The sequence below is a fragment of the Brassica rapa genome, chromosome A03 (assembly GCF_000309985.2).
Source record: "Brassica rapa cultivar Chiifu-401-42 chromosome A03, CAAS_Brap_v3.01, whole genome shotgun sequence".
In the NCBI taxonomy this organism is placed as follows: Eukaryota; Viridiplantae; Streptophyta; class Magnoliopsida; order Brassicales; family Brassicaceae; genus Brassica; species Brassica rapa.
The window spans coordinates 35,100,447-35,110,324 of NC_024797.2; positions in this window are offsets into that span (position 1 = coordinate 35,100,447).

The following is a 9,878-nucleotide window of genomic DNA, read 5'->3' on the forward strand; positions in this document are numbered from 1 at the left end:
TCCCCTATTTTTACCTCTAAAATAGAGCACCTCTAAAATAGAGATGAGTTTCTCTCCAATGTATTTCTCTATTTTTGCCTCTATAAAGGAATATTCTCAAAAGATTCTATTTTAATTTTACAAAAGATACATTTTGTTTATAAAAATTGATAACTAACCCTATTTATGTTTAACTTTTAAAACATTTTCATAAACTTATGAATTTTTTTAAACTAAAGTTTTGTTAAAAAAACTATTATGTAAATAAAAAATGTTATTATACTCCTACAAAAGTTGTATTTCTCTATAAATATAATTATTTTGGTTACAACTATAAGAATTTGAAAGTTAAAGGACTATTTTGAAAATAAAAAAGTATGACTCTATAATAGAGGAATGCTATTTTTTCCTCTATAAATAGAGGAAAAAATAGCAATCTCTATTTTAGAGGTGAAAATAGAGATGGGATGGAGCACTTTTACCTCTATTATAGCATATAGAGGTGAAAATAGCTTGGGGTTGGAGATGCTCTTAGGAACCATTAACTCAGTCTTCAAATATATTTAACTTAGCCAACGAAACAATTAACTCAGCCTTTAAATAGCATTTAATAAAATATCAGAAAATAACATATATATTGGAATAACAAATAATATAAAAAGATAAGTTCTGATACATTACATCTTCACCATTTTCTTGTGTCCCTATAAAGGCTAACCGGTTCAAAATCACGTAAGAATAAGCCGATCTCTTTGAGCCACAAACAGTGGGGACACATGTTGTCATCCTTAGTGACATCAATGTGCCACAAGCAGGGACAGTCTCGCTCCACAGGATTTCCGCATTGGCAACTGTAGAACTTTGGAAGAATATGTGATATGAACAGGGCCATTCTTTCTTTGAACTCGGGTGTGTGCCACAAACCCCAACACCATTTGACAGATCGCACTAGTTTCCCGATCCTGTCAAGTGATTCTATTGGAATACGAGATAAATACTTCCCTTCACCCCAAAAGATTGCTCGAGTCATTGCGTGTGTATACACAGCACGCTCATAACCTGCATCTGCTGCACGCTTCATGAGAGAAAACCCTTCTTCTTTAAGGTCGAAGGTGTAGAAAAACTGTACACCCTTTATATAAAGCGTGCTTGGATTTCCCTCAGCGTAGCAAGCTTTCAACAACTCAGAAGGCATATTGAGTGCCCAGGGAACGGATAAGACATCGAGGAAATGGTAAACCCCACGCCTCTCTGCTAAGGCCTTCATCGAACTCGACGATGCTTTGAGGCCAAAGAGATCTTGGATGGAGTTACGGGCCGCACGCTCAACCACTACCGCCTGAATTTCTTCAGGCAATTCAAGAAGAGGGAAAAATTCCATCTACACTAACTCAGCCTATAATTGATTTAGAGAGATAGAGAAAATGTGTAATAATTGACTATTGAGAGTCCGATTGTTCTCAGTACCTTATTTATAATTCAGCCAACTCAAGCCGAAACATGATTCGCGACGGTTGGGATTTCATGTGAATTTTAATAAATCAAAATTAATATTAGGCGTGAAATAAATTTAACTCAGCTGTAAAAAGAATTAATTCAGCCTTCAAATAGCATTTACCTAGCCTAAGAAACAATTAACTCAGCCTTGGAAACAATTAACTCAGCCTAATCAAATATCAGAAAATAACATTATTATGCGTGTGAGAATTTTTGGCTGCCATGATAATATCGAGACTCATTATTAGTATGTCTTTACATATAGGGATACAGCAAGCACTCATGTATTATAACTAACAATAATAAGAATTATCTAAGATCTAAAAAATATTTTAAAATAAAAAAGATAATTCTTATATATTGTGTGGTTATCCGAACTAATAAATAAAAATTAATATTAGTCGCTTCAATCAATTATGCCATGATAATATCGAGACTCATTATTAGTATGTCTTTACATATAGGGATACAACAAGCATTCATGTATTATAACTAACAGTAATAATAATTATCTAAAATCTAAAAAATATTTTAAAATAAAAAAGATAATTCTTATATATTGTGTGGTTATCCGAACTAATAAATCAAAATTAATATTAGTCGCTTCAATCAATTATGCCGCCCTTTATTAGGCGTGTGAAAATAAGTCAAGGTTCAAACAAATATCGAGACCTTTATACTATCGAGACAATAAAATTTTCGTTAATGAAGTTTCTTGTTAGGTTGGTTTAATTCAGTCCTATGTAAACGATAACCTGACCGAAACCGTAAATCAGTCTTTTGATAAGTCAGTATATTTTAATAAAATCATTTAATAACCGGAAAATTAAATTAACTCAGCCGTGAAAACAAATAATTCAGTCTTCAAATAGCATTTACCTAGCCTCATAACGTGGATAAAGGGCACGCTTGGCATTTAAAAAATGCCAGTAAAAAATGCCAGTAATAAACAATTAACTCAGTCCTTAATTAGATTTTACTTAGCCTTAAGAACCATTAACTCAGCCTTCAAATAGCATTTACCTAGCCTAAGAAACAATTAACTCAGCCTTTGAAACAATTAACTCAGCCCTTAGAAACAATTAACTCGTAGTCAAAGAGATGCTTTCCAAAGGACATGAATTATCTCGTAGTCGAAGAGATGCTTTCCAAACGACTCCAATAGATCATTTTTTATCTATAAATACAAAGCGCACAATGCCACAAATCCAAACCCTCGTTAAGTGATCAAGTGGCAATGGAAGGATCGAAAAGATCGATGAAACGTCCTATGGAGGATGTCTATGGCGCGAATGCTGTTGAAGGTTATAACAAAGGGAAAATTGAAACGACGGAGCATTACAGGGCGCTTCTCCGCTTGGCCAAGGAACAAAGGCAATCTGAATCTGAATGGAACGACGCCTCCAGCAAAGTAAATTCTATTGCTGCGCGCATAGAATTGCTTGATGCCATTATCAAGGCCGAAGGCAAATTTGACCTCGTGGCTGAGTTGGAGACACTTACCGCTCAGCATTGTGACGCCGAAGCAGAGTTGGGAGCTGTGAAGGTCATCGACCCTGACTGGTGTAAGCTTCATGAAAATGGATGCTGGATGATTAATCTCATGTCATCAACTTCTCTTTTATTTTAATGTTTTTTAAGACCGGATTTTATGTACTATGTAACACACATCATGTTTTATTTTCTACCTATTCATATAACTCAGTCGTGACATAAATTAACACAAATCAGTTTTTATGCATCAATAACTCAGCAAGACGGTTCATTTATCCAGACCAGTGTAAATCGAGGCCATTATTATGCGCATGATCAAATTCAGTTGCCATGAGTTTTTCGATGTTTTCCTCGATTCTAATTGGCCAGTAAGATATAATTCAGCCAACTCAGTCGAAACATGATTCGCGACGGTTGGGATTTCACGTGAATTTTAATAAATCAAATTTAATATTAGGCGTGAAATAAAATTAACTCAGCTGTAAAAAGAATTAATTCAGCCTTCAAATAGCATGTACCTAGCCTAAGAAACAATTAACTCAGTCTTGGAAACAATTAACTCAGCCTTTAAATAGCATTTAATCAAATATCAGAAAATAACATTATTATGGGTGTGAGAATTTTTGGCTGCCATGATAATATCGAGACTCATTATTAGTATGTCTTTACATATAGGGATACGGAAAGCACTCATGTATTATAACTAACAATAACTCAGCAACACGGTTCATTTATCCAGACCAGTGTAAATCGAGACCATTATTATGCGCGTGATCAAATTCAGTTGCCATGAGTTTTTCGATGTTTTCCTCGACTCTAATTGGCCAGTAAGATATAATTCAGCCAACTCAGTCGAAACATGATTCGCGACGGTTGGGATTTCACGTGAATTTTAATAAATCAAAATTAATTTTAGGTGTGTGTGGGAACCGAAATTCACACTGTTGATTTCCGTTTAAATAAGGAAACTAAGAAAACCCTAATTTCCCAGAGGACCCGGATATCTGTTAATTACCACACGTCAAGCAATCAGAACACGAGAATGACAACGATAAAAAATAAGAAATCGAAAAGAGAGCAAAGTAGATCTTTATTCCGAATCTGCGTATGAGCGTTACAACAAGGTATAAGCCTGGGCTCGAGAGCTGTCGGCGAGATTCCTAGTTCTAGCAACCCTAAGACGGCTAAACCTAATTAAGTCGCAGCTCGAAATAACAAAAACGGAAAATTGCCTAAATTGCACTAAGTGCTAAGTTTGCTCTGAAAAAAGTTCTTCCTCTGCTCCTCGCCTAGGACTCCTTATATACTAGCTCCAAGGTCGGTTTACGCTTTTACTCTTCTGCCCTTAAGCCGTCATAGCATAAAAAATGGATATATTCCATTTTTCCCGATCTTCACAATTATCTTCAAAACTTCTGTATTTATCCGCGAAAACTTGACATTTATCCTTCCTCGTGGGCCAAGCGTGAACCATGCTGTGGTTCACGGGCTTTTGGTTAGGAAAAATCGTAGGATGGGCCTCGAGTCGTGTTTTAGGTCCCTTTGGGCCGTCTTCCGACTCGACACGTTTACTACGAGTTTTCCGCGGTTTCTAATCCGCGAAGTTTGATCAATGAATTAGAATAGCGGGAAACATGGACTGAGCTTGCTACGGTCTTCGAGAGATACCATTCGAAGGTTTGACGAGAATGCAAGGACTGGTGTCGTATCGATGTTCGGAAAGGTTCAATCGCTACACAGCGGCCGAACTTTGGCTCGAGCCCGGTAGCTACGTAGCGACCGAGCTTGGCTTGGGTTTGGTTGCTGCATAGTGACTGGACGGCGTGTGTGCGCGGTGGCCGAGCTTGGCTTGTTCGGTTTGAATCCCAAAGGATACTTCTTCGTAAAAACTTCGTATTGGTTATTTTTACGAAAATTACATCTCTTCTTTTACTATCTCTTTCGGAAATACGAACTCCGAGGATTTTCGGGTGGTAATTCCATCGTAACCGTTTTTGACCCCAACAGTTAGCCCCTCAGCCCGTTAGGATCATGCATCGTAGGATCCTAGCGTGCGGTTAGGCATGTTTGGCAAGTTAGGCGTGATGGATGGAATTAATATCCGAAAATCCGAGCTTGAATAGTAAATCCTCATGTCTTATAATAAGGGAGGTAACTTGTTCCATAATTTTTTCACTTTCTTGTCTTTCTCTAAGATCTTTCTTAAGAAACAAAAAACTTTCTATCTTTCTCCCCACCCTTTTCCTCTATTCACTCAAGAGAAGTGTAAAGATGTCGAGCAAGAAAAAGATTGCGAAAAAAGGGTCTTCGTTCGCGAGTCCTTATGAAGAGCTCGTCGTTCCGAAGATGGAGTTCGCGCCTCACTCGGTGCATCCTGCCGAGAACGAGGCATGGTTGGTTGCTCATTATGGCTCGTTGACCCCTCCCAAGGAGAAGCCGTTCCCGGTCCTGGTCCATCGTGGAGTCGAGGAAGAGGATGCAAGCAGGACTACGGACGAGTTTCTCGCGATGATGCGATCGTTCTACCATATCCCGGATGCTGTGGAGTTCCAGGTTCCCCGCCGCGGGGAATGTGCTAACAGCCCCCCGGAGGGTTACTTTACTTGCTATGAGGCGTTCGTAGTGCGTTGTCGCCTATGGTTCCCCATCCCCGAAATTCTTGTCCGAGTGTTGGATCGTTTCGAAGTTGCGATAAGTCAGTGGACTCCCCTTGCCATTCAGCATCTTATTGGGATCCTCATCCTAAGCTACGAGCATGGCCTTTCCCTTTCCGTCGATCATTATGAAGCGCTTTTGAGGCTTCAACTTGTCAGAGATACGGACAAGCATAGGTTGGTCCCTCGGAAATTTATGTCAGTGGTTAAGAAGTTTATTTCGAACTTCAACTCGTGGAAGAAGTTCTTTTTCTTTGTTCGTATAGACGCTGCATCCGTCGAAGAGAGTTGCATTCCACTGTTCCGGAGGTTTCCGAATGATCGTCCCTTCATCAACCCTTTTGCTCCGTTCCCCGAGGACATCATTTCGGTGAGGGATCTTCTCAGGAATGGTCCCTTCTTCTGGACTTCTTTTACGCCGAAGAGGGTTCGGAAGGCACTGAGATTCGTGCAACCCGGTCCTGATTTGGATGCGGACACGGGAAGCGACTCCGAACCTGACGACCAGAATCCGTCGAAGCTCCAACAGCTGTGTCGGAGTCGAGCTCTTGGAAGGGAAAAGATGTCGATCTTGGCGACATAGAGTTTTCGATGGATGATTCTATGCTTCCAGGATGGGATCCGAACCTTGCTTACGGCGACGGGAGCGGTTCGAGCGAGGCCCCTATTCCGGATTTCGATGACTTCTTTGCTGGACTGCCACCGGGTTTCGATGCTCCTCCTCCTACGAAAGAATCGGCGAGGCCGAGAGTCGTTGCGGAGGGATCTCGCATCATCAATGGGGTTAGTTTTTGAGGATTTCCTGGTGATTGTCCTGTGTATATATGTTTATAACATGTCAATCGATTTTGCAGGGCCTGAGCCTGCTGGGCTCGGCCATTGAGGCGGGCCATAGAGAAGCCACGGTCTACCGCTTCAAAGCGGAGAAAGCGGAGCGGGATCTCGCTCGCGTGCAAGGCGAGATGCTGGAGCGAGAGGCGCAACTTACTCGTGATCATGCGCGGGCTGTTCGTAAAGCGGAGAGGAAAGGCAAAAGAGAAATCGTCGAGGTGATGAAGACTCGCGCATCTCAATTCCAGGTTGAGTATGGGAACCTCAAGAATGCCTTTACCTTGGTGGGTGACTTTCGCGAGTGCCGCGGTTTGGTCGGAAGTCTTTGGAGGACGCGAGCCGATGACTATGTGTTTGAAGAGGAAATGAGCTTGATGAAGAGTGGGATGAGTGAACAAGCCCATGCTGAGGCGCTTATCCCTCCGATTGACGAGAGGATTCAAGGGTTCTGGGATTCCATCCCGGTTTCTCCTGATACCGAGGAGGTTCCGACCGGGTTTCCCGATGGTGGCGAGGAAGTGGATCGTCCCGCGGATGCGTTCGGTGCTTCGTTGTCCGGGGACTTTGACTTTGGATTATGAGGGATGGATCAGTTATCCTTTTATCTGTTTTCGGCCGAGTGTGGCCCTTTGAATTTGGATTTTGTTTAGGCCTAGATGGCCGTATTTGTATTTACCGGGACTGGCCGTTGGTGGCTTTGAATCCCTTTCCGCTTTACGCGGTTTATTTATATGACGAATGTTTTGTTTTGAGTTTTCCTAAGTTGGGTTGAAGTAAATATGAGTTGTCGCCTCGTATTTAGTTCTGATTAGTCGTTCAATCTGTTGGTTCGTTCGTGATTTTCGTAAAAATTTACTTATCTTTACGATGTTCGAGAACATTGAGATATGAACGGAGAGACATGGTTTAGGATCTCGTATCTTTTAGATATCATGCCTTGAGATGTTTGAGACCAGAGCGTTGGGTTTAGGGCAAGACCTAGGTTTACTTTCGGTTAAGGTTTGTGCGGTGACTAGCCGGCTATCGTTTTTCCTGTTGCGATTTCTTCCTGACTCGCACCGATTTAAAGTCCGCGATATGTTCTCGGCTTATATGACTTGTATGGTACGAATCGAGCATCTTCTCAGTTTCAACTGGAAGTGCTAAACCAAAATTTCGGATTTTTGTTGTAGCGCGCTTTTGTCCTTGTGCTGGACGTTTTTAAACATCAAAAGAGTGATCGAATTGCGTTTGTTTAAGACGGCTGGCGTGTTCGTCCGGGCCAATCAACGAACGGGGTGTAAGGTTTTTGGTGGTTGCGTTAGCATTATCCTCGATTTTTAACTTTTGCGACGTCTCGCAGTTATTTCGAGGATTATACGTGTATTTTTGCGTGTTTGAAAGATGATAATCTTTACGATTTTTGGGCCGGAAGGGGCCGTAGATAAGAGTCTTAACGTTTTCAGGCGTGTCCTGAAAGTTTCTTTTGTGTCTTACTGAAGCGTAAACGTTTTCGATAAAAAGGACAACGTATATTGTAGTAAAAGTTTTTGAAGTTTCTAAAAACTCGATTACAATAATGAAGATTTTTCTAAGTGGGAGTATACGAGTATACGCACCCACTCCCCCCCCCCTTTTTAGAGAGAGGGATAGCTGAACTCGTCTTTTGATGAGCTGCCTACGTACCCCTTTCGAGGATCAAGCCATCTCGTAGTTCTGTTTCATGCCGCAAGTGTTCTTACTCGGCGGTAGATGTCGCGATGTCCACCTTGACCGTGTCAATCGTGGCTGGGTCGACGCTATTTTCCGGATGTTCCGGTTGAGTTGTCGCGTGGGCTTCGGATTTATGTCGAGCTTTGACGTCCGATGCGTTTGCGTCGATAGATGATTTTACTTCGTCTTCTCCCGGGGCGCTTTTGGCTGAAGATCGATCTATCTTCGCGCGTTTGCCGTTTGCAGAAGCCGTGATTTGCCTTAACTTATGCTCCGCGAGGAAGCATAGTCGCGACTGTTTTTGGCATCCCCAGATGGCCGCGACTCCGCTCGGCGTTGGGAACTTGAGACCCAGGTGGTAGGTTGACGGAACTGCCTGCATGGCGTTGAGCCATGGGGTTCCCATGATCACGTTGTAGATAGCGGGATGATCGACTACCGCGAATTCGACGATTTTCGTGATCTCCTTGGCCATGACTGGCAATTGGATTGATCCGAGAGTCATCGACACTTCGCCTGAAAAACCCGTGAGCGGTTTTGGTGTCGGAATTACTTCTCCGAGTTCGATACTCATCCGCTTGAGTGTCGCGGAAGATTACGTTGACCGTGCTTCCCGTGTCGACGAGTACCCTTCCGACTTCTAAATCTCGTATGACGAGATCTATGACGAGCGGGTCGCAGTGAGGTTGGTCGATACCGCCGGCTTCTTCCTCTGTGAAGGTGATCGAGCAACTTTGGCCGTCTTGAGGAGACCATGTAGGCCAATTTGCACTTGACTCTGCCTTCCGTTGGTAAGCCTTGATGGCCGACACGGTATCGCCGCAGTATTGTGATCCTCCGATGATCATATTGACTCTGCGACGATTGTTATCGTTCCCATTGTCATCCGGCCTCCTACCGCGTTTATCCCCAGGTTGGTTTCGTTGAGGGGATTTTTCAGCGGGCGGATTTCTATCCGTCCTTGGAGGCCGATCAGAATCGAGGATGAGATCCTTGACGCTAGTTACTTCCGAAAGCTCTCCAGCGAGTAGCTTCGCGGCCAGTCTTGCTCCCAAGACTTTGCAGTTGGTCGTGGAGTGTCCTCGGGATTTGTGGAACTCGCAGAAGGTGTTTTTGTCATACCCTTGATTGCGAGTCCATGTGTTGCCCGTGGTCCGGCCTTGATCCGAATTGATCGCATAGTTATGCGCCCCTTGGAGATCTTCCCCCTCGTGATGGACGTACTTGTAGTTACGAGAGTTCTTCTTTTTCCCCTTCGGATCTGCGTCTTTCGAGGATGGTCTTGCCGGCTTATGTTTTTGCGATAAGACTTTACTTTCTTCCACGACTATGATGTAGTCCGTTGCTTTGTGGAGGGCGTCCTGGATCGTTCGCGGTTTGTCGAGAGTTATCCATTTTCTGAATTTTGACTTGTACCAGAGCGTCTTTCTCAGCGCGTCGATGGCCACTTTGTCGCTTATCCCACTAACCCTGGACATTATCAGCTTGAACCGACTGATAAACTCGCGGAGGGGTTCGTCTTCCCTCTGGGAGAGACTCCAGAGGTCAACATCGGAGGTTTCTCTGTCTATGAATACAGAGTACTGTTTGAGGAATTCCGATGCGAGCTGTTGAAAACTCCCGATGGTGTTGCGACGAAGGCGTGCGAACCATTCGAGCGCTGCTCCTTCAAGATTTTCGACGAACAGGCGGCAATAGCCGACATCTTTTTCGCCGTCCTTCAGTCTTGCT